We start from the raw sequence: 24,495 nt of genomic DNA on the forward strand, positions 1-24,495 counted from the left end.
CACTCCGCGGTGCACCGACACCCCCTCCCCCAGCCGGCTACCGCTGGCTCCCCTCCGCCGCCGGAAGCCAGCCCCGCCCCCTCAACTCCCATCCCGACTCTCCGCGAGCCCCCTCCGGTCCCACAGCCAATGGCGAGCCAGGGAGCCAGCAGAGCGACTCGTCAAGCAGCCAACTGGGGAGACCCGCTAGGAGGTCAGCCGCCGAGGATAGGCCAGCTACCCGCGGCCCCGGCCCCCGCGCGGCTCCTCTTTGTTAGCGCTGCCCCCATCTCTCCTGGCCCCCACTCCAAACCCGGGAGCCAAGCATCCCGCAGCTGGACCAGGTGATTCCGCGCCTCTTCTCCTGGCCCCTGCCCACTCTCTGCCTGGATACTAGGAATGACCCCCACCCAAGCAGTACCTCCCAGAGTGCCTCAGACTTCCCCAGCAATTGCCACCAGGAGACAACCGACAGTAAAAATAATGCTCCCCAGGCCCCTCTGCCTCGCCCTGCTTTTCTCCGACTAATCAACTGCTCTCCCTCATAACGACGGACGGATTCAGATTTGCATATTAGATCAGCTGCACACATCAATCCCCCCTGTCGGAAACTCCTGTTTCCCGTGACGCAGAAATTAAGGGATGGCAGAGGGCGTAGAGGGAAAGTATGGTACGAGTATCTAGAAGTTGGTGGGGTGCATGAGGAGGAAATACAACAAACCATCTGCAAAAAAAAAAAAAAACCCAAAAACACAAAACACACACACAGTTAGTTCCAACCTGCTTCAGATACAAGACATCTGCATCCAATTAAACTCAAGGTAACCACTTCCTTAGCAGGTTTCAGTACAATTAGGAAGCAAAAACCTAAGTCTTGTTCAAACCATATCCCTAATATTAGAAAAAACTCTCAGCAACCGCCAGACCGCCGCATAACTGGCAGGTTGCATCAACACTTCAATCACTAATGCCAACTTCAGGGGCATAACGCTGGTGGGATGGAATATGCTCAAGATTGTAGTATATTTTCTTCGGCATAGTGGAGGAGCAGTACATGGGGCTCATTTCAGAAAAACAAATAAAATAGGGCTGGGGAAGGCAAGCTATTACCTAGGTCATTTTTGTCCACAGAGTTGTCCCAACTGTTAAATATCTGCATCACACTCCATAACCCTGCTTAATTTCCCAAGCATTACTATAATTTAAAACAAAATAACACTTTAAGTTTAAGTAGCCCTTTCTTATATGGAGCTCAAAGCATTTCATATACAACAACCCTAGTCTTCCTGGAAGATGGAAAAGGAGCTGTATGACATAACTGTTTTAAGGCTAGCTCATTTTTCTAACCCGAATTAAAAGACTCTGGCTTAAACAGATTTGTGGAAAAAAATTTTTATTATTTTAGATTCTGGCAGATTGTACTATAAAATAATCACATCTATTTTTTAAGAACATAAGATTATATACATCCGTAGGTCCTATAAAATATCAGGAAGTATACACGCCAATCTGCCTACAGTGGTTACCTCTGAAAGGAAGATAAGAGGCAGGTAAGGAGAAGTGAAGAACAGCATTTGTTTTATAACTTTCTATGTTCAGGATGTCACTTTTATAATCACTAAGATACTGAAACATAAAGCAAATATATGCCTCTAAGAAATACATGAAGGGCTGACCGGTTAGCTCAGCTGGTTACAGCACAGCCTTTTGAACACCAAAGTTACGGCATCAGATCACCATACCAGCCAGCCACCAAAAAAAAAAAAGAAAGAAAGAAAGAAAGAAAGAAATATGGAAAAGATCAATAGGCTGCACTAAAAACTAGTTAAGGTAACATCCATTTAGTCTGATCAATTTGCACCTCATTATTTCTTGAGCACCTTATTTTGCAAATTTCCCAAATGGCATTTATAATAAGCAAAAACACAAAAAAAGTGACTTTGACAATTTACTCCAATCAAAATAAACATACAGTTTTCAGTAGAACTGAATAACAAACACAAAACAATAACAATGATCTAACCTAAACAAGAAGTTTAACACTCTTAAAAAGGCATTCCCCATAAAGACCTGCTCCGTGGCATCTACAGAATTAAAAAAGCCATGGCACAGAGCACAGAGACTTTGATAAGAAACCTTATTATTCACAAGACTTAAAGAGTACAGCAGATCTGAAAAAACCAGAGTGATAGTCAAAAAAAAGGCAATGCCTTGAACTATTATTTCAATGTAGGAAGGTGTTTGATTTTGTTTTTTAAAAAACTGGCTGCACTTTCTCTTTCAGACACTAGAGGGAAGTGTAAAATCCATTCACTTTTTCTTTGGGATTTATTCATTCATTCATATCACCAAATATTTATTGTGTTCCTATATGCCAGAAACTCTACTGGACTCCACAGACAAAAAGATGAGTAAGATACAGTCGTCGTCTTTAAGGTGTTTAGTTAGGGGAGACACACCCATTAAAAAATAGTATCAACTCAAAATAATACTTGTGCAAACAAAAATAATAATAAAGGCAAATTTCAACAGAGAATGCACAAGAGTAAGAACCAAACCCCAGCCTTTGGGAGACTGCAGGTTTGGAACAGGACAGAAGAAGCATTTCTGGCACAGGGAGGAAAACGAATCCATATAATAATTCACACTAGACAAACCAAGCTATCCAAACTGGCTTATTCTCCTATTAATAATCTTCCTCACCTTAATATAAATGGAAATAACCTATACCTAGATGGCATACATTAAACTGTTATCTATAGAAAGTAGAGGCATTATGTGGTGAGGAAGATTTGCTAAAATAACTAGATGGCTCAGTTTCAAAATCAATTATACACAGTTTAAAAGACATTAAGGTAGCAGATATAATTGGAGTTAAGACTGCTTACATGATAATAAAAAATCCTCATTTGAAATCAGGACAAATTGCTCTAGACCCCGTGAAAAGAGTGTCAAAGGTAAAGGAATATGTAGAAGTTTCCTAAATGTGCTCTATCTCATACAAATTAAGCTTCTCAAGTTAGGAAACTGTCTTCTGACAATTAGCTTTCAAGGATGCCCTTGAAAAAAACTGTAACGGAAACATCTTGGTTGGTAAATCATTTCCACACCTAAATAATTCAAGACTCCTCCATGTTGAGAAGCCAGGAGGAAATAAAAAAACTTTTTTAAGATCAAGATTCCACAGGAAAGATTTTAATGGATAAATCAGAATTAAAGCTCAAAATCATCATAAGGGCATCAAAGGTAACCAAAGGGAAACACTTGTATGGTGTATTTTCCCCCTATCCTCAAAGTAATTGTTGCATCTCTTGCTATGGTTGGGGATGTTTGGGTTGTGTGTGTTGGGGGTGGGGAATTGGAGAGAAGGGATAAGTTGTTAATTTCTCACACTGATGGGGTAGCACATGGTTAAAAAAAAGTAAAAAGCCAACATCCTGAAAAAGTTTCACATACATAGACAAAATAAGACAGCAAACTTGTGAATCAAGCATGATTTGGCATCTTAAATGCAAAGCCAATTCTTTTCTAGTGCCAAAGCCAATGGCTTCTCCTGTAGATAAAATGGCATGGTTCCTGAAAAAGCTCTGGACGCTGTTTCCCCACAATCCTATAATCTGTCAGAAGACAGAAAACAAAAAAAAAAAAGGCTGTGCCAGCCAGAAAAAGCAAATTATAACAAACACAGAGCCAACACTTCAACTTATGACAGAAGGAGCTTTTCTATGCATCTTTGGAAGGGGAGAGACAAAAGAAGCTTACCATTGCTCCAATAACCAGGGCAAACCAACAATTTAACCAAACACCATTTTTTTTTGTTTGTTTGTTTTGGCGAGTGGCTGGTATAGGGAACCAAACCCTTGACCTTGGTGCAACAAGGCCTCGCTCTAACCAACTGAACTAACCGGCCAGCCCTCTCACTTCTTGTTCATGGCCTTAAAGAATATTTGTTAACACTTATGAAAAAAGAATTTATGGCCACAACATATAAAGAACTTTTACAAGTCAATAAGAAAAGAACAAATAACCAAAGGGGAAAATATTCAAATAACATAAACTGGTAAATAATGGAAGAAATACATAAGGTCAAAAATTACATATATTCCATATTATTAGGTAGTGGTGGAAAGTGCCTTTTCCAGACAGACCTAAAGGCATTTTTACTTGATAGTACTGCCAACTGCAAGCTTCCAGAGAAATTCTGGCTAGTCTTAATGAAAAAAAAAATTAAAATAAAAACATAAGGATGTCTAGCCTAAGTAATAAATTCTTAAAAATATTTAGGATAGAAGCTTTGTGAAATACCTACTCTGGGAAGAAAACTATTAAATAGAATGGATACTGATAAACTGCAATCAAATCCAAAGGAACGAAAATAAGAATATAAGAAGAAACTTTGCCTATGAACATAAAACAGTAGAAGTCTATCCCTCAGTCTACAATGAACAAGGCAGATGGTGGAAGCAAGTAACAGAAACTGTTAATACAACGACGGAAGTAAAACATCTCCCAGAAAGCAAGTTTAGTCAACTGTTTTTGTTGTGGAAGCAGACCATTTGAGGACCCCTTTTCCAGTCACCAAATGCAAAAGAAAAGCAAATAATGCCTCGGTACAGCAAAAGCAAGTACAGTCTTCCCATCAAAGAGGAAAAGAAACCTAAACCTTTTACTTGTTCTTGATACAAAGAGGTAATGGATTGTGGGAGAACTCAAATTCCAGAAAAAAGATTTAATTCCAACCTAAGCTAAGAACTACATGTCACTTTGTTCTAAAATTGGCGATACGCAGGTCCTTATACTGAAAACAATACACAAGATCCAACTGAGCTGTCAGCAGGGTAAAGTTCTAAGCACATCAGCAGACTATTGCTTAACCATTTGTCTTCCCTTATAGGTTTTAGACCACATTCCAATTTTCCTCTATTGTTAATGCCACTTTAGAGGCTGAGAAAAATTAGTTCAACAGATTCGAATTTCAAGCATTTTCTAAGTACATTATAGGAAATGAAGCCACTGATTCTACATTTAGACTCAGATGTGGAACAAGAAGTGCTAGTTTTGCCTGAAATGGCACCATGTCCCTCTTCAAAGCCTAATTGCATCCATCACCTAACTGCATTAAAGTGTCTCTATGGTATCACCTACAATAAATTAAAATACTTTTTCAATATTTTTTTGTGGGCCAGCCCGTGGCTCACTCGGTAGAGTGTGGTGCTGAGAACACCAAGGCCCCGGGTTCGGATCCTATATAGGGATGGCTGGTTGGCTCACTGGTTGAGCATGGTGCTGAAACACCAAGCCAAGGGTTGAGATCCTCTTACCGGTCATCTTTTAAAAAAAATTTTTTTGTGTGAGTGGTTCTATTGGTTGGCTGTGATGTTTTAAATATAGACAATAAATCACCACCACCACTACTTAAAACATTCAGCATTGTAACTGCCATAGGGTGGCATTCATATCCTCACTTGAGCCCCCAAAAAAAGTCAAGATGGTAAAACTCTTGTAATATGAACCCTGTAAAGTGATATTATAATAAATCTTTAGGGAAATATATCTCTTTAATAAAGTGTTGTTTCATTATGGTTCCATAACTGTTACATTGCAGAAATTAGGGTCGCAATATCTTTTCCCAAATTCTGAGCTATTTTTCCTCAAATAGTATTTATAAAAATATATCACCTTTCTCAAAAGGAACTTAATACCTCTAACATACAGCATGTTGCTAATTTTCACAACATCCCAATAAAGAACTATTATTTAGCCTTTATATCACACTTTAACTTGCAAAAGTATTTTACAATTATTTTCATTAGTAGTCATACCTCACAATCACTCCCTGAGCTAAACTGGTCCTGTTATCCTCATTTGACATCTGATGTATTGTAAGGCCAAGGTCAAGCCAGTCTGCTTTTCTAATGCCAGGGACTTAAACCCTTAAAAACAGTCTTATTCACTCAACAATTATCTGTATTACTCCTAACACTAGTTAAAGCAGGTTTTTAGAGAACAAGAAACCACCTAGAATAATGGTACAAAAACATTAAAAGATTAAAACACTTCAACAAAAATACATAACCAATTGGATTACAAATAATTAAGGATTTAGTAACAATGACACAGGAAGTTTTTGAAGAAATTGGCTTCCAAAACCTGTCTTCATATAAAAATGAAAAAAATGATCAAATATTTCTTCATCTCATTTTTCCCCTCGATCCAATACAATTAGACATTTATTTCCACCACTACAATGAATGAGTCCAGTCAGGCACCAATAATCTCTAGGTTATCAAATCCTATGGGTACTTCTCCATTCTTATCTAACCTCTCAATAGCATTCAATGTAGTTAGTCGACTACTCCCTTCTTGAAATGCTTCTTAACTTGGCTTCTACAACATCACTTTCCTGGTTTTCCACCTACCTCCACTGGCTGCTCCTTCCCTTTCAGACCTCTCTTCTCTAGCCACAAACCATCCCTAGGTGACCTAATTGAATTCCATGACTTCAAATTCCATCTACTAGCATACTTCAAAAAGTTCACGGAAGACTCATATTATCTTTCAATTCTATTTTTCTGAGAACTTTTTGAAGTACCCTCATACATGCTGATGATTTACACGTCTATAATTCCAGCCCAGACTTCTCCCAGGAATGCTTTTCTATCCAACTGCTTACCTTATATCTCCACTTGGCTGTCTAACAATCATCTCAAACTTGGTATGACTAAAACAGAATTCTTAACAAATATGTTCTGCCACAATCGTACCCACCTCAATAAACAGCACCACCATTTACTTAACCTAGTTGCTCCAGCCAATAAACTAGAAGTTATCCATGATTCCTCTTTGCCTCACTCCTCCAGTTGTGACAACCCCTGAGCAAGCCCTGACAACTTCATTTCCAAAAGATATCCCAAATCTGTCACCTCTCTACAGCTCTTCTACCACCACCCCAGTTCAAGTCACCAATAACTCTCATCTGAATTAGTACAAGAGCCTTGTAACTAATATTCTTGCCTACAGTCTCGACCCCCCTACAATCCATTTCCATTAAAGGAATCAGAATATTCTTTCTAGTCACAATCAACTCACATCATACCCCTACTTTAAAATCTCCAAAAGAAATACCTTACCCTAGGTTTCAAATCTTACCATCACCTGGCTTCTGCTTTCCTCATCTTCCATGACTCACCCCCTCACCCACCATACTCAAACCACACTGGCCTTATTTCTGTTTCTCCAATATACCAAGCCCATACCTCCTCAGGAGCTTTATACTGGTATGTTTGATCTCCTAATCTTTGCATCCTCCTAGATCTTAAGTGCCATATCCTCAGAAGTTTTCTCTCTTCTCCCAATTTAAAGTAGCTATCTACTCATTCTCTATCAAATCCTCTATTTTTCTCTGTACAGTATTTATCATTACCGATTTTTTAAAGTTGTTTCTCTGTTTACCCTCATTTGAAAATAAGCTCCATAGGAGCAGGGACTTTTGTCTATCTTGTTTACCAATGCATTGCTAGTGTCCTATACAAACTAGAAAATTAATAAACATGGCAAGGGGCTGACTGGTTAGCCGAATTGGTTAGAGCACAGTGTTATAACACCAAGGTCAAGGGTTTGGATCCCCAAACTGGCCAGCCACCAAAAGAAAAAAGAAAAAAAGAGAGTTGGCAGGCTTAGTTGTTATGGTCTGAAGCTAAGAAGATGTAAAAGACATAACCCCTACCCACAAAGAGCACATAATCTGGATGAGGAAACAGAAAAGCATTTAAATAATAAATGTAATGTTAGCAGGATAATAAAATGTCAGAGTAGCCCAGCAGCAAGAGTGATTAATTCTGCCTTGGAAACAGGGAAGTCTTCAAAGAAGAAATGAACTATGAGCTAAATCCTACAGTTTAATTCGGAGAGTCACCAGATTATTGTTATGTTTGTCTGTCTATTTTGGAGGAAGTGTCCTTGGAGGGAAAGAAAATAACTTGAGCAAAACATAATGAGGTAAGGAGGAAGAAAGATGAAATCAAACGTCTGCTATGTATGAGGCACTGTGGGTAATAAAGGTTCTTAAAAAGAAAGGGCATAAGTAGTCTTACAACTTAGAAAGATCACTCTTGTGGCCCTGTGCTAGACAGACTGAACTTGTGATAAGACTCAAGGAATGCAGACCAGTTAGGAGGAGTCAACTGTAACTGTCCAAGTAAGAAATGAAAATGGTTTTTTTTTTTTTGTCGTTTTTTCGTGACCGGCACTCAGCCAGTGAGTGCACTGGTCAGTCCTATATAGGATCCGAACCCGCGGCGGGAGTGTCGCCGCGCTGCCAGCGCAGCACTCTACCAAGTGCGCCACGGGCTCGGCCCGAAATGAAAATGGTTTGATCTAAGACTCTGGCCATATGGTTAAAAAAGGCAGATTTGGGGCTGGCCAATTACCTAAGCTGGGTAAGAGTGCAGTGTTAAAACACCAAGGTCAAGGGTTCAGATCCCCATACCCGCCAGCCAACAACAAAAGACAGATTTAGAAGACCTTCAAAGTAAAAATCAGACCTGGAAATCAACCACATATGGCTGATATGGGAGAAGGAGGAATCAAGGTCAAATCCAAAATTTTTTTTTAGGCAACTGTGTGGCTATTGTTACCATTCAGTCAGACAGGAAATTTAAAAGGTTTAGATTTTGTGGGGGAGATAAGACTTCTGAGGTGCCTACGGGATGTTCAAGTCGGTTCTGAAGAAAGAGAGATCTAAGTTAAATATAGAGATATGGAGGATATGTGTGTGTATAGTAAATTACATTACCAACAATGAATTAAAAAAAAAAAAAAAAGAGAGAGAGAAGGTTAAGAACAGAATCCTTGGGAACACCAATGTTTAGGGATTGGGTGGAAGAAAAGGAGAGGCTATGAGTCTACGAATAAGACTAAGGAGAAACAGGAGGTAAGAGAAAAACCAAGAATGGACAGTATCACACTTAAAAGAAATAGGTAAAAGAAGCTAAGGATTGAAAAGTGTCATCTAGGTTTGACAATTAGGTCATTGAGCAGAGCAATTTCAGTGAAGTTGTGGGAACAAAACAAAATTACTGTGATTGAGGAAAAAATAGGCTGTGAGAAAGTGAAGAGAACAGGGTGAGACTACTTTTATGAAAGGAGAGAAACTCAGAAGTAGCTGGAGGGAGGGTGGGAATAGAGAGTTGTGGAAAAAATATAGTAGAAAGATTAAGGATTCAGATAAAAGAGAAATAGTGATACAACAAGGTCAGAGAGGGATTAAAAGTATAGCAAAGAGAGGAAAAACCAACATGAATATGGACACAGTAAACTCTACAGGTGTGGAAGAAAAAAGTAAAGATCGGGCCGGCCCGTGGCTCACTCGGGACAGTGTGGTGCTGATAACACCAAGGCCACGGGTTCGGATCCTATATAGGGATGGCCGGTTTAGCTCACTGGCTGAGCGTGGTGCAGACAACACCAAGCCAAGGGGTGAGATCCCCTTACCGGTCATCTTTTGAAAAAAAATAAATAATAAAAAGAAAAAAGTAAAGATAATTTCCACTTGATAGCCTTTGAAAGAAAGGTTGGGGAAGAATATCATTAAAGGACTAGAGATCAACTAGATTAACAATCTACCAAGAACAAAGCAAATATTTAAGTGAGACCCAACAGTTTACAGACATCCAATTCCCGAGGGAAATGATCTTACTTTATCTAAATAAAAGTCCTCACTTAGCAATTTGAGCTGATGGAAAAGCAAAGTAGTCATGGAAAATTAGAGAAAGTAGAGACATGATCCAGAAATACTGGCAAATAGCTCAAATTGACTCTCAGAAGAAAGCAGTAGCAGAGAGAAAAAGCTGCTGGATTCCAAGCAGGGGGGAAATGCTGTTAATCGATATTGAACCTGGTTCAGCAATTATAGCCACTAAATGTCTTTTTTTTTTTTTTTTTTGGTTGCTGGCTGGTACAGGGACAGAACCTTGGACCTTGGTGTTATCAGCACCACACTCTTTTTTTTTTCTTTTTAAAAGATGACCGGTAAGGGGATCTCAACCCTTGGCTTGGTATTGTCAGCACCACACTCAGCCAGTGAGCCAACCGGCCATCCCTATATAGGATCCGAACCCGTGGCCTTGGTGTTATCAGCACCGCACTCTACCGAGTGAGCCATGGGCCGGCCTTCAGCACCACACTCTAACCAACTGAGCTAACTGGCCAGCCCTGAATGTCTTTCCAAATCTGAAAATCCACACTCACCTGGAAGCTGATATACACAACTTCCAGGAATATTTAAGGATGTCTCCTGAAATGTTCAAGCTTCAGTCCATTAAGCAATCCCTGGGAAAATGGAAAGCCTGGCAAGACTTTGGATGAGATATACATATTAATCTGCCAAATAACTTGATATATCTCACTATTGAAAACTTTTCCATGCACTGAAGTGGAGGATATGTCTTTAGGTGATACAACAGTGTCCTAGAGTGGGGTAAGGAAAGCTAGTTTCATAATGCTTGGCAATAAGCAAACCTAACAAATAAAGTAGAAAAAAACTGGCAAAGTATTCTTGAATCAAGAGTACACAACTGCATGTCAAATACAACATATTTGGGCCGGCCCGTGGCTCACTCGGGAGAGTGTGGTGCTGATAACACCAATGCCACGGGTTTGGATCCCTATACAGGGATGGCTAGTTGCCTCACTTGGGAGAGCGTGGCACTGACAACACCAAGTCAAGGGTTAAGATCCCCTTACCAGTCATCTTTTTTAATAAAATAAAATAAATTCAAAAGGATCTCAATTTTCCAGAGACTTTTCACTTTTAAATTATGTAAAATATATTTTAAAAAGAAAATTAAGTTAAAAATTAAAATATACTTAAGAAATTACATTTCTAGAATTCTTCTTCAAAGCCTCTCTCCTCCACCCCCAGACTTTTATTTTACACAGCAATATAACACTCTTTTAGTGTTCAGTTCTACGAATTCTCATAAATGCATAAAGTCGTGTAACCACAAACCACAATCAAGATACAGAACAGTAGCTTCACCCACAAAAATTTCCTCATGCTACCCCTTTGTAGTCAAACCTTCTCCCTACTCTTAACCCCAGGCAATCACTGATCTCCACTGTCCCTACAGTTTTGAGTTTACCAGAATGTCATGTAAATGCAAAGTGTGTAGCCTTTTGAATTTGGTTTCTTTTGCTTAGCATAATGCATATGTGATTCATTCATGTTACTGCATATACAAATAGTTCCTTTTTATTATTGCTGAGTAGTATTCCATTGTATGGATATAGCACAATTTATTTATCCATTCCCCAGTTGTGGAATCACGTTGTTTCTAGTTTTGGGTGACTATAAACAACGCTGCTATAAATGTTCACATACAAGTTTTTGTGTGAACATAGGTTTTCATTTCACTTGGGTAAATATTTAGGTCATCTGTTAAGTATAATTTTGTAAGACACTACACAGTGTTTTCCAAGGTTCCAGTTGCTCCACATCCTCACCAGTCCATAATATAATCAGTTTTCTTCTTTTATTGTTGTTGTTGTTTAGCCATTCTAATTGGTATATCTTGTTAGGGTTTTAATTTGCATTTCTCTAATGACTAAGATGTTGAGAGTATTTTCACGCACTCATCTGTCATCCATATATCTTTTCTGGTGAAGTCATTCAAATCTCTCACCCATTTTTATTTTATTTTATTTTATTTTTTGTGGCTGGCTGGTCTGGGGATCCGAACCCTTGACTTTAACACTGCATTTTAATCAACTGTGCTAACCTGCCAGCCCTTCACCCATTTTTTCATGGTATTGTTTGTTTTCTTCTTTCTGAGTTTTGAGCTCTTTATACATTCTGGATATGAGTCTTACGTTTGATATATGATTTACAAATATTTCTCCCAGTCTGTGGCCTGTCTTTTCATTCATTTTACAGTCTTCTGCAGAGCAAAAGTTTCCAATTTTCATAAAGCCCAATTTATCAATTTTTTCCTTTTATGGATCTGGTTGTTGAGAAGACTACCCTTTTCCTATTGAATTGCCACCTTTGCACCTCTGTCAAAAATCAAATAGCCGTATTTAATAACGTGAGTAGCCATCCATATTTAGCAGTGTGAGTCGGGTTGGGCAGTTAGCTCAGCTGGTTAGAGCGCAGCCTCGTAACAACAAGGTCAAGGGTTGGGATCCCCATATAGGCCAGCCACCAAAAAAAAAAAAAAGTGAGTCTATTTCTGGACTCTGTTCTGTTCATTGATCTATGCATCTATTCTTTTGCCAATATCACAATGTCTGGTTCCTGTAGCTCTTTAGGTAAGTCTTGAAATGAGATAGCATGAGTCTTCTTCCAACTGTGTTGTCCTTTTTCAAAACTGTTTTGGCTATTTTATTTATTTCTGTTTTATTTTTTTGGTGGCTGGCTGATACAGGACATCCAAATCCATGACTTTGGGATTATAAGGCTGAACTCTAACCAACTGAGCTAACGGCCAGTCTTATTTTGGGTATTTTAGTCCCTTTGACTTCCCATATAAAATTTAGAATCAGCTCGTCAAAGACCTTTTTAAAACTTCCCCAAAAGTGTCTCATTTAGGTTGGAGTTAGCTGCCTAGGTTTACATTAAGAAAAATGATAGAGGTTTTGGGAGGATTGGAAATCTTATGTCTATTTTTCAAGGTTCTGGCTTTTCACTTCCACAGGTGCTCTGAGATTTCCTGCAGTTATGCAAAAGGGAAGAAAAATGTTTTGTATAAAGATATGTATTATTATTTGGTACAATATAGTTGAAAACACATTTTTTTTTTCTGGAAGACATGCTATTTATTCCAAATAGAGAAAATAAAATATGTTAAATTTCCTGTACTTCACAAGCAATGGTCCCTCTGCTGCTAATGATTTTCCTCTGACTCCTCACCTAACTCCTAATTCATGCTTTAGGTCTTACCATGGACATAGCTCCATCCATAAGCCTTTCCTGATTCCCCCAAATATAGGTTAAGGGCTAACATGTTTCCATTGCACCCTGAGGTGCTCTATCATCACTCTTAATACATTATATTCTGTAACTCACAGTTAACTTGTTTATTCTTCCCCTCAGGACATAAATTCTGGGTGGGCAGGTTAAAGCTACACTAGTTCCATTTTAGCTCCTAGCACAAAGAGAGCATTGCATAAATTTTTGTTTTGAATGACCAATTGCTTTGAATAACAGCAAAAAGGGGAGAAGCTAAAAACAGGATGTCCTATTTTGCGACAAGCTATAAAAGGAATCTTCCAAAAGAGTAGAAGGTGATAGCAGCTTTTAAAATGGAGAGATCTTTAATAAGTACATAAAGAGATGGAGGGCAAATCTATGGATTAAGAGATAAACAGAAGACTTATGAAAACTAATGTATAAACCTGGTTCAAACAGCCAAAAAATTATGAGATAATTAGAGAAACAAGAAAACTGTATATTTGATGACATAAACAAATACCAGTATACTTCAAAAGGTTTGTGGAAAAATGGAATAAAAAGATAATATGCCCGAGCCAGGGTAGTAGGGGGCCAAAAGCCTCAGCCACGCCCTCCCAACATCCGCATCCAGTACAGTGACCACTGAGCTGCCTCTGGAAGCCCCCTGGGCTCCCCTGTTGGAATGAGGGGGGTGCCATGGGCCTCAACCACGCCCCCCTCTTTTCTCCTCCTCCCAACTTATCCTCCTCTGCCGTCCCCTCTCTCCCTTCCCTCAACTGCTCTGCAACAATACCTTAGAATGTAAAAATAATAATAATAAATAAAATTTTTTTTAAAAGATAACATGAATAGGGTTGGCAGTTGACTCAGTTGGTTAGAGCACAGTGTTATAATACCAAGGTTAAGGGTTTGGATTCCCATACAGGCCAGCCACCAAAAAAAAAAAAAAGGAAAAGGAAAAGTTTATATGAACCTTTCCATGAACTTTTTGAAGACTCCTTTTTTTTTTTTTTTTTTTTTTTTTTTAAAAAAAAGATGACCGGTAAGGGGATCTTAACCTTGACTTGGTGTTGTCAGCACCACACTCTCCCAAGTGAGCTAACTGGCCATCCCTATATAGGGATCCAAACCCATGGCCTTGGTGTTGTCAGCACCACACTCTCTCAAGTGAGCCACAGGCCAGCCCTAAGACTCCTTAATTTTTTTGTAGGATTTTTTTTTTCTTAGTCCTTGTCTTTTAGAGATATATACTAAAATATTTATTCATGAAATTATACGATGTCTTGGATTTGATTCATTCATTAAATTATATGTCTCGGATTTGTCTCAGTAGGTTAGTGAGCAGGGGGTACTCAGATAAAACAAGATTGGCATGAAGTTAACAATTATAGAAGCCGAGTGATAGGGGTTCATTATACAGTCCTGTCTAGCTTTGCATATATTTGAAATTTGATAATAAAAAGTTAAAAGATAACAAACCTATGGATTTAATTATTTTCTTTTTAACATTGATCCCCAAGGAAAGGGACAAAACAGGAAGTATGGGGAGTTAAGCATTGACCCAAGTGGGTATCCTAAGGATGTCTGTGATTCCCAGCACTTGACCCTCTAGTCAAAGCTAGACATCCTGTTTAACATGAATATTAAAAATGATCAGCTAAAATCTACCAACAACTTAGATATTCTGCATATTCCTTTCTTTCATAAAACATGTCTCTGCTTGTATTTGAAAATCATGAACTATAAAAAAAGCACCTAAATTATACCAAACTATTCTTCCAAAAAACAACAGCAGCATATATATCTTTAATTTACCATCAGGTATATTTATTTCAGTGTTTTCAGTTCTCATACGGCTGGTGAAAAAGCTGTGGTGTAGCACAAGACTAGACAGAGTTAGGTGGCTTCAGCTCCCAATCCCAGCTCTGAACAAACCTGGCACCACTGGTTCAAAAATGTCCTGGGTTCTTCAAACCAAATCTTTTCAGATTCTGAGTCATAAAAACCACCCATTTCTAATCTGAGGCATTCAGTGGAATGGATTCCTTCTTTTTCAACGTTTAGAACAGAACTGACGTTAAGGAAGCAGTTTTTCTAAAACAAATAAACCAATGAGAATAAGAACAGAAAGTGTACAGTTGATATGCACACTGATTTTCCTTCATCAAAAATTTTACAAAACTGGGCTGGCTGTTTAGTTTAGTTGGTTAGAGTGCAGTGTTGTAGCAGCAAGGTCAAGGGTTGGGATCCCAGTACTAGCCAGCCACCAAAAATAAATAAATAAATAAATATATTTTTTTTTTTTAACAAAACTATATATGCTTTTATTTAAACACATAGTATCCTTATGTTTATCTAATTAAAAATAATACCATTCTTTCCATTAAGGCAAGAGGTTTTGCATTTCATTCCTGTTGCAAGCTAAAAACTGCTGATTTAGGCCATTTATGCAACACATTAAAAAAATGGAAAAATAAGGGAAGGACCAGCACTGTATGAACTACTACAGAGAAAGCATTTAATGCCACATTCTCATAAAGCCAATCCCTCAAGATGATATGAATGAAAATATAAAGCAAATGAAGTTTAGACTCACAGGGTTATCCATCTGGCTTTAACTATTAATGTACTAATGACTTCTAAATCTGTATCTCCTTTCTCAACCTTTTTACTGAACTCAAGATCTATATATCCAGAAGCCTATTGACCATCTGCTCCTGGATTTCCCAGACACCCCAAATCTAACATACTAAAATCAAACTGATTTTCCCTCAAATCTAACCCTTTTTTACTCCTGTATTCCCTACCATGGTTAATGACATCACCATCCACTTAGTTGCCCAAGCTAGCAATTTCAAATCCATCTTTGACAACTACTTCTCCATTACCCACATCCCAACATAAAAGCAATGATAAACTTCTAGTCAGTCTCCTAAAAAGCTCTTTAATCTGTCTACAATTCCACCATTACCACTGTAATTGAGGTCTTCAATATCTCTCAAGTGATCATCACACCAGTCTCATAACCAACTAGTTTCCCTACTGCCTTTTTATATCTAACTTCTACACTGTCAACAGTTATTTTTCTTAAACAGTGATCTGAACATGTTCCTTACCTGGTTTAAAAACTCTTCCATGATTCCCCAGCACCTACAAAATAAAATTGACCCCTCACCAAGGTCACCCACAATTGGACTCTTTCACACTTTTAACCTCACTTCCTTCCACTTCTTCCTCATACCCCATCCATGATCTAGCCACATAAAACTACTGGCCCACAGGTCCATACTCTTATACCTATGTGCAATCTAAATCCTTGTGCAAGCTGTTTTCTGCACTTGAAACAGTACCTTCTCCAGTCCTCCTTTTTTTGCTAAGGCAGCCAAATTATATTCATCCTTCAAGACCCAACTGACTCTTCCTCTAGGAAGTCTTCTCCAACCTTACCCTCTCCCCACAAGGCCAAGCTAAAGTTCCCATAGCACTTAATGCAGATCTCTATCATAACACTTATCATACTGATTCAGAATTATTTCTGCTGGTCTCCAATTAAAATGCGAACTCTTTAAAAACAAGGATTATGTCATTAATATTTTAAATTCCCAGTGCTTAGCACAATGCCTGACACACAGCAGGCACTTAAATGTTTGCTGAATTTGATTACTGAAAGGGTCAACTCGAACATTTTTCAGTGAGTCCACAAGTCCAAAACACTTAAATTCAAGCCTAGTTATGTCTTACTGGTGGGAAAAAAAGACATCACACAAATTCATATTTATGTTATTTCTAGTTAAATATCATTCCTTACTAGCTTCCAGGTTAGTTCATAGGAAATTAGTAACCAGATAAGTCTTTTAAATCACTTCTTTTTATCTTTTTTTTTTTTTTTTAAAGATGTCCGGGAAGGGGATCTTAACCCTTGACTTGGTGTTGCCAGCACCACGCTCTCCCAGTGAGCCAACCGGCCATCCCTATATGGGATCCGAACCCATGGCCTTGGTGTTATCAGCACCACACTCTCCTGAGTGAGCCACGGGCTGGCCCTTAAATCACTTCTTTTTCTTTTTTTGTCTTTTTCGTGACCGGCACTCAGCCAGTGAGTGCTCCGGCCATTCCTATATAGGATCCGAACCCGCGGCGGGAGCGTTGCCGCGCTCCCAGCGCCGCACTCTCCCGAGTGTGCCTCGGCTCGGCCCTAAATCACTTCTTTTTTTTTTTTTTTTTTTTTTTTTAAAGATGACCGGTAAGGGGATCTTAACCCTTGACTTGGTGTTGTCAGCACCACACTCAACCAGTGAGCGAACCGGCCATCCGTATATGGGATCCGAACCCAGGGCCTTGGTGTTATCAGCACCGCACTCTCCCGAGTGAGCCATGGGCCGGCCCCTAAATCACTTCTTAAATGACCTCTATTTCCCATGAAACAGTACTACTATCCAGTGCTGTACCAAACCACCATTTTATAATAGAGCCATCCATTCTGATTACTGTTTCCTTCCAGTATTTAATGCATCTTTAATAAAGAAAATTTAGGCTGGCCTATTAGCTCAGTTGGCTAGAGCGTGGTGTTATATCACCAAAGTCAAAGGTTCGGGTCCATACTGGCCAGCCACCAAAAAAAATTTTTTAAAAAGAGAAATCTAGTATTTTTCCTGTTAGTTATATTCTTTTTCACTCTAAGTCACAGAGCTCTGACAGGGACAAAAATCAAATCCTTGAAAGGCAGTGAAAAGATAGAAATGGATATTAAACACTTCTCTAAGAAAGCATTCACCTCTCATCAAGAGTACAGTAACTTCACACTTACCCCCTCCCCACCCCACCACACCCACCCACCCCTGTCAGCTGTAAAGCTTCAGTCTTCCCCTAGCTACTTTGCTTTCTGACACTCACTCTCACCTCCCAATTTATTATTGGACCTTTTCTTTTTTGCTTCTTTTTGTTTGTTTTCTTTTCTTTCTTCCTTTTTTTCAAGTTTTTCTTCCTTTGTTTTGTTTATCTTTTCTTTTTGGTTTTTTTAATTTAATTTTTTTTTAATCATCTTTTTAAAGTCACTATAATATTTTAGGAGTTCAAATCTAAGTATGAGGCTCATAACTTTTCTGAAAACGTTCTAAGCTTCCTGTCCTCTGCTGCATTATACAATGTTATTCTGCCAAAGTATTAGCTCATTTCCTCCTCTTGCTTGTCCAGATATGGTGGTATACATCAGTAATGCCCTCTCCCTTCCTATTTTCAGACTTTATTTCAACTTGGAATACTCTATCTTCCTTGTCCATCTGTGAGGACCTATCTTGCAGGCTCAATGCAGGATGCCTTCAGTGACAATACCTGCACCCAGCCTTCCATCAATTCTCATAACGAGTTGCACCTCCTCTCTAGCAGATCACTTACTCTACTTTTTTTTTTTTTTGGCAGCTGGCCGGTACAAAGACACAATTTTCAATTCTAAGACACAATTTTTTTTCTCACATTTTAACATCTCTGAAAACAGGATGCATCTTACAACTGATGGTATGTCAGTCTGATTAGCAGCATTTCTTCCTTCTTAGTGGCTGTAAAATAACTGTGACCCTTAAAATCACTGGCACCATAGATTTGATGAAATAAGGTATTACATTCTATTATAATTACTTTGTATATTTCTTTCTCCCCCACTAAACTGAACTGCCACAGGCCTGGGGCTATGTCATTATCATCTCTGATTATTATAGATAAGGGGTCAAAGAGAGTATGTATTCAACAATTAACATTTACTTAGAATTTACCAACTACCAGAGTGTTCTTAACACTTTACATGTATTAACACATTTAACTCTCACAGCAACCCATGAAGTACAATTATTTTCTTCATTTTACAGATGAGAAAACTGAGGCACAGACACTTTAGATAAGCTCATTCAAAGATACACAGTGAAGACGCAGAACATTTGAACCCATGCTTCCTTTTTTCCATTCAGCAAACATTTAATGAGCAATTACTTTGGGCTAACTACTGAGCTAAATAGCTAAATATTGGTAAGCAAACCCTGGTCCCAGGGAGGCCACCCTGAGCCACAGGTCCATTCTTGAATTCTTTACCCTCCAAACATCAGGACTGACCTAGAATTTCACTAAGTTAAATCCACTTCCCTTATTACTTTTCCTTTTGTTTCCCTTTTTTTTTGTGGTAGCTGGCCAGTACAGGGATCTGAAATCGTGACCCTGGTGTTGTCAACACCACATTCTACCAACTGATCCAACCAGCCGACTCTAATTTTGTTTGTATGTACGTATGTTTGTATATATGTATATATTTATTTTTGCAACTAGCCAGTATAGGGATAATTTTGTTCTTAAATAGAATGTTTTAAAAAATTTTCCCTGAGGCATGAGATGCTTTTTTTAAAAGAAAAATGATTCATTTTATCAGAATAAAAATGAGATAATAAACCTTATTCCTTTTATTTTAGCCCTTGCTATATCAGGGATTCACAGGAAGTCCTTACATCCCCACAGCTCATCTCCCACTTTGGACAGGCTGCTCACACAACAGGCAATCAAGACACTGGTCAACCACTCTCTCTCCCCCAGGGGAAGAAGTCCTCATTTGGTAACAGTCATCTACTGCATAAAAGTAACCACAAATAGGAAAGAGAACAGAAAGAGAGAAGCACAGGAAATTCTCATCAAGCTGAACAAACCTCTATTATTTTAACATAACACAGATGGCCTTTATGGACTTGTTTGAACTGATGGAAATTTCTAGCAGAGAAAAAAATGCATGCATTACCAACATTAAAAATAAATGTCCAATTACTAAAAATAAAATAAGATGGCTAGGCCAGCTCTAATATTTTATACCTCTACTTTATCTGCATGTGATAGTCAAAGATGGCATAAATTTGTATTCTTTTTTTTTTTTTTTTTTTTTAAAAAGATGACCGGTAAGGGGATCTCAACCCTTGGCTTGGTGTTGTCAGCACCACGCTCAGCCAGTGAGCAAACCAGCCATCCCTATATAAGATCCGAACCTGTGGCCTTGGTGTTATCAGCACCGCACTCTACCGAGTGAGCCACGGGCCGGCCCATAAATTTGTATTCTTTAATGATCTATGACAATAGTAACAAAACTATCCTCTAAAAAAGAATAATCAGTGTTATGGACAGAGAATGTATAGGAAGAGCCAAGGAACTAGAACAAAAAGTTTAAAATTGTACATCACTGTGTATTTCCAAGAAAGAGAGGTAAAACAAGTTTTACCAGATAGAGAAAAGACGACTAGAGTTCATTTCCCCCATTCCTATAAAATAATTCACTCCCCTTATCTGTGAATCTTCAAGGATCTAGCACAGCCACTCCCTACTTTACTCAGCTAAAAGATGTTTCACCAATTTGCAAAAGTCCTCGCCATTTCAAGCTCTCAATCCTCAGAGCCAGCAAAGCTGAAGCATGTGTCTTTCTGTCCTTCTGAAAGGAATTTACACCTCTATTTCAAAAGCTGTGGCTAGCAAGCCATTTTCTCTCTCTGGAAGCACACAGTTTACTCTGTCCTCTGCTTTATTTACCCTAAACAACAACAACAGCAACAACAAAACCTCAGGAGTGTTCCTCTAGCCTCTCAGAAAAGAACCAGCCACCTCTTGGACTATTGCACAGCTGCTGCTTTTTCTGTGTGACACGCTACCCAGGAGGTTCCACTGGCAAGAAGGGTAACAAAAAGTAGAGTTGAAAAGCTGCTGTATGTTTATCTGACCTCCTAAATAGACACGGGGCCCTGAGGCAACCAGAGACTCCTTTGCAAAAGAAAACTATTTTATTTTATTATTTTATTTTACTTGTTTTATCATTTCATTTCATTTCCTTTTTTTTTTTTTTTTTTTTTTAAAGATGACTGGTAAGGGGATCTTAAACCCTTGACTTGGTGTTGTCAGCACCACGCTCTCCCAAGTGAGCTAACCGGCCATCCCTATACTGGGATCCGAACCCGTGGCCTTGGTGTTATCAGCACCATACTCTCCCAAGTGATCCACGGGCCGCCCCTAAAAAGAAAACTTTTTACAATTAAAAAATAAACTGTATTTGCAGTCCCCCCAGCTTGTCTCAAACTAGTTTTCTCAACTCATAATAAAGCACATTAGTGCCAACTGTGCTACAAGGGAACCTGAGTGAGCTATGTTCAGAAAGCATTTAACAAATTGGCCCTCCATTCTCTATTTCCTTCCTTATGGGTGAGGATCTACACACCATTTGCAAGAACGCCAGAGTACGATATTTTTCCTACCCAAATCTGATGGCTCATTTGTCACATCACAGAACAAACTGATATTTCTGCACACGATCTGCTGTGTCTATGTAGAAAGCACATATGTCTACTGAGGTTTTACAAACAATATGCTTCGCTGTAACAGAGAAATCAGTCATTCCACTAATAAGGGTAAGGTCTAAAATCCAGTAATATTGCTGATGATATACTAGCATCGCAGAGTACTTAAGATTTACAATTTTCGTAATCACACACGTGATGCCTGCAACAGCCAGTTTGAACAAGGACATCTTCCAGAGGTTCAGAAAGGTTAAATGGGACCTGCCCAAGGTTATCTACCAGCTTTATCAATGGTGGACTTGGTTTCGAACCTGTCTGGCTCTAAGCCCTTAGCTCTTTCCCTAGACGCCTCCCAACTTTAAACAGAGGTCTCCCGACTCCCATCCTCTACCCAGAGCAGACTATGACTCCGGGCGACCGACCCTTCTTTGCCTGGTTCAGAGTTGGCTTCTTCAGCTCCAGCAGGGCTCTCATCCACCACCCCACACCCTCCCCGCGACCATTCTCTGAAAGAAGCGGAAAGGGAGAGGCGATCAAAAGCTCCTGGGGGAAGGGATGATGACAGACGGGGGAGAGCAGGATACTAGCCCTGCCGTGGGCTCCTTCACTCCACAGAGCGCAACCCCTTCCCTCCGCTAAGCTGTCCAGCTCTGGAGCAGGCGATCTGGTCTCCCGCGCCCCAAATTCTCCCATCATCACCTCAAACTGTCCCTCTCCCCCGGCCCTACATTCCAGACACCCCCAAAATCGTGATATCTTGCCGCCAGGCCATCTCCAGTCCTCCTTGCCGCCCACCCCCCTTCTACAACCACTCACTGTCGGTGACTGGGCCAGGCCCTCATGGCTGCTCCGTTGCCGCCCGCCGCCGCCACCGCTGCTCCACGCCCCAGCCCCTCAGTCACCGCCGCCACCGTCGGGACTCGCCAGGAGCCACTCCTGCGCCTGCGCAGCCTGGAGCGCCGGGGCCCTCTCGGATCGCCCGCGCCTGCGCAGCTCCTGCCGGGGGCGTCTTCCTCGATGCCTGATCGCGTGGACCGCTGGGTCTCGGGGGGACATGGCAGCTGTCCTTGAGGACTTGTTAGGCTTAGAGAATTTGGCGGCGGCTGCCCCAAGGTTTAAGGCCTCTGGAGTACGTTGTCTAGGTTACTAAACTCTTGAACCGCGGTTCCCCTAAGGGGCCATAGACTTAATGTCACTTCCAGTATTCTGCATCCTACTTGGCCTGAATTCAAGTGCATTCAAGTGACCACTGACAACAAGTTTGGGTTTCTTTCAAGAAGACCATCACAGAGCTGGCCGATTAGCTCAGATGATTAAAGCATGGTGCTGATAACACCAAGGTCCAGGGTTCGATCCCTGTACCAGCCAGCCGGGGGGGGAAAAAAAAGACGATCACGTCTAGAATACATGGAGGGTAATCAAAGTAAGAGGCAACTTTGACATCCCAGAATACACTACCGGCCAGGAGGTGCTCAGAAGCCCTGGGGACCTTGCAAGGAGGTGACTTCACCTAGAATACACTGGGACACCGCTAAGCTCAGTCCCTTTATTAAGTCCATGCTGTTTATTGGACGAAAATGTTCTAGGCATGCTATATGTGCCATGGAAGAATTTGCAGGCGAATAGTCCCCTACTTTCCAGCTCTTGCTGTGAGGCCGGGCCCTTTTGCAAACTGATGGAGAACCAGACCTTTAGCCCAGTGAGGGCCAATCGTCAGCCCTCCGCTTTGGCATCGCCCCGAAAGAAACGAGGCTCAATTGAGTCCTGGGAATTCAACAATACAGACTTGAAAGCAGCAGGCAATGCACCACAACCAAAGGGAAGAGCAGGTACAGGACTAACCTCTCTCCTATCACCATGTCTCTTTCTTCCATCTTACTTATAGCCCTCATCTCCTCTCTACAAAGTTTGGACAGAGGAACCAAGATATAATGTAAGATTTTTAAAAAAGAAAAAAAAAAAGAAGAAGAGAAAGAGTTTGATTCTTTCTATGAAGGATGTTAAGTTCTCTGTACTTCCAGGGAAAGCAAAAACTACTTCTGATCCCAGAATCTAATATGAAAGTTTGAACTCCTAATTTAAGATTAAGGAGAGCTTTCCCCATTCTGGATAGAAGAAAGTACAGGCCCTAAAATAAAGGGTGAGAGTGTTGAAAATGGAGTGTCACAGAGACACTGGAGGTAACAGAGCCTGCTTGTCACTAATATTACTTGTTCTTCTGTAAAAGGAGGCAGGAAGATATATACAACTACATTCTTTTTTTTTTTTTTTTTTGGACTGGTAAGGGGCTCTCAATACTCAGCACGGTGTTGCTCATACCACGCTCAGCCAGTGAGTGCACCAGCCATCCCTATATAGGATCCGAACCCGCGGCCTTGGCGTGCTACCAGCACCGCACTCTCCCGAGTGAGCCACGGGGCTGGCCCTGTATAACTACATTCTCATTCACTAAGAAACTAAGGATTACTCCCTGCTGCCTTCTCAGAGAAGCACCTACAAACCTGAGGATTTTTTTCTTATTAGATACTTGAGACTTTTAAGTACATAGCTATATGCTGATGTGAAGAAACAGTGTATAAATTAGCACCTAATCCAGTCCCTAGAAAAGCAAATCTACACAAAGGTGCAGGCCTAATATATGAGCTGCTTCCCACCTAGACAGGATCATCTTGACATATGTAGAATGAAATACAACAGCTGACAGAGCAGGGTGATAGGCTGTAAACAGGACATTCTGTGGGTAGTGCCCAGGATCAATCCTAAAGGCTAGCTCCTAGCTTAGAAGAATTGGAATTAATTGCAAAAGTTATAACCCTTTGGAAAGAGCACATTTGGCACCACAGGGGAACCACAGAGCCAGGAAGGAGGAAGAATTAATATTGACACTATATTCTGGGGCTGGCCCCGTGGCTCACTTGGGAGAGTGCGGTGCTCAGCGCCGAGGCCACAGGTTTGGATCCTGTATAGGGATGGCTGCTGCATTCAATGGCTGAGCGTGGTGCAGACCACACCATGCCGAGGGTTGCGATCCCCTTACCAGTCAAAAAAATAAATTAATTAATTAAATTAAATTAAATTTTAAAAATATATATATATATATATATACACATATATATATATTGACACTATATTCTGATGAATGGATGACTAAAAAGAAGGCCACAGCTGACCCTGAAGTTTCTGGGAACTGTGCCTTTCTAACTTCACCACCACTTGCAGCCCCTGGGAAGACCTGCTGGAGTCTATATGACAACAGCATAT

General features: G+C 40.0%; 1 protein-coding gene across 1 annotated transcript in view; it reads right to left on the reverse strand.

Annotated features, from left to right (window-relative positions):
* Nucleotides 1–22,158, reverse strand: part of FAM222B (family with sequence similarity 222 member B) — a 69,426-nt gene extending 47,268 nt beyond the window's left edge. Inside the window, exon 1 of the mRNA XM_063112773.1 lies at nucleotides 22,051–22,158. The gene's annotated coding sequence lies outside the window, so the exon portion shown is untranslated. The remainder of the gene's footprint in view (nucleotides 1–22,050) is intronic.
* Between the last annotated feature and the right edge of the window lie 2,337 nt (nucleotides 22,159–24,495).

This window comes from Cynocephalus volans, chromosome 10, assembly GCF_027409185.1.
Source record: "Cynocephalus volans isolate mCynVol1 chromosome 10, mCynVol1.pri, whole genome shotgun sequence".
Classification (NCBI taxonomy): domain Eukaryota; kingdom Metazoa; phylum Chordata; class Mammalia; order Dermoptera; family Cynocephalidae; genus Cynocephalus; species Cynocephalus volans.